The sequence below is a fragment of the Octopus bimaculoides genome, chromosome 2, assembly GCF_001194135.2.
Source record: "Octopus bimaculoides isolate UCB-OBI-ISO-001 chromosome 2, ASM119413v2, whole genome shotgun sequence".
NCBI lineage: Eukaryota > Metazoa > Mollusca > Cephalopoda > Octopoda > Octopodidae > Octopus > Octopus bimaculoides.
Genome location: NC_068982.1, coordinates 14,213,260 through 14,214,365, shown reverse-complemented (window position 1 = coordinate 14,214,365; position 1,106 = coordinate 14,213,260).

Below are 1,106 nucleotides of genomic sequence, written 5' to 3'. Positions count from 1 at the left end.
TATGTGTGTGTGTGTGTGTATGTGTTTGTGTGTCTGTGTTTGTCTCCCCAACATCGCTTGACAACCAATGCTGGTGTGTTTACGTTCCCGTAATTAGCGGTTCGACAAAAAGATCGATAGAATAAGTACTAGGCTTACAAAGAATAAGTCCTGGGGTCAATTTGTTCGACTAAAGGACATACTCCAGCATGGCCTCAGTCAAGTGACTGAAGCAAGTAAAAGAGTAAAAGAGAGTATCGCTGAGGTCATTCCACTATTCAGTTTAATTTGGGGGACGAAACCAAATTGTACATTTAACGTTTTACAGAAAAGAGCATTCTCTTCGTCGGTTACGCATCATCGTATAAAATTGTGACATTGCGTGGAAGAAAACCCATATTAAAAATATATATATAGCGCTTATTCAAATACTTTTTAAAATGATGGTGAGAGATTGAAATCTTTCGTTTTTTATAATGTAGGTTTACGATAATGAACTATAGATTTTCGTCCTGGATATTAAAATAATTCCACATAAAGACACAAAATTAATGGATGTTTGTTCCCACCTCTGTCACTCGTTTCTCTTCGTTGGCAAGAAAGTTGCACAATAGAATTTCTTCCAACTAGTTGTTGCTCTTGTTGTTATTTGATTCAATCGAACACATCAATACCAACAAAGATGTGCTACCCATGATCAGCTCATCGTTTATTTTTCAGACATAATTTATCCAGGACAATATCATCCGTTATGTCCTTCCTCTTTGCTTTTCCTTTTCAGATTGCAGAGTATAATTTGAAACTGATTAAACTGTTATTTCTAATAGGCCAATCGATTACGCAGAGCAGAGGTTTCAACGGGGACGGTACCGCCTCTAAGGGGACACTGAGCATGTCATAGGGAGCGCAAGCCTTTAGGAGACAGTGAGGTAGCAACCGTTTTTCAACCGGGGTTTCCCGGGAACCTAGGGTCCTGCAATAAGTTCCTAGGGGTTCCGCATGGTAGAGTGAGAGACGCTAATGCTAATTTCATGATCGTAATATTACTATACATGCGCAACATATTATTGGTTAGTGTAATATTGTAATATAGGCATCATCCTATCTAACCTATTATGTTATCAAAA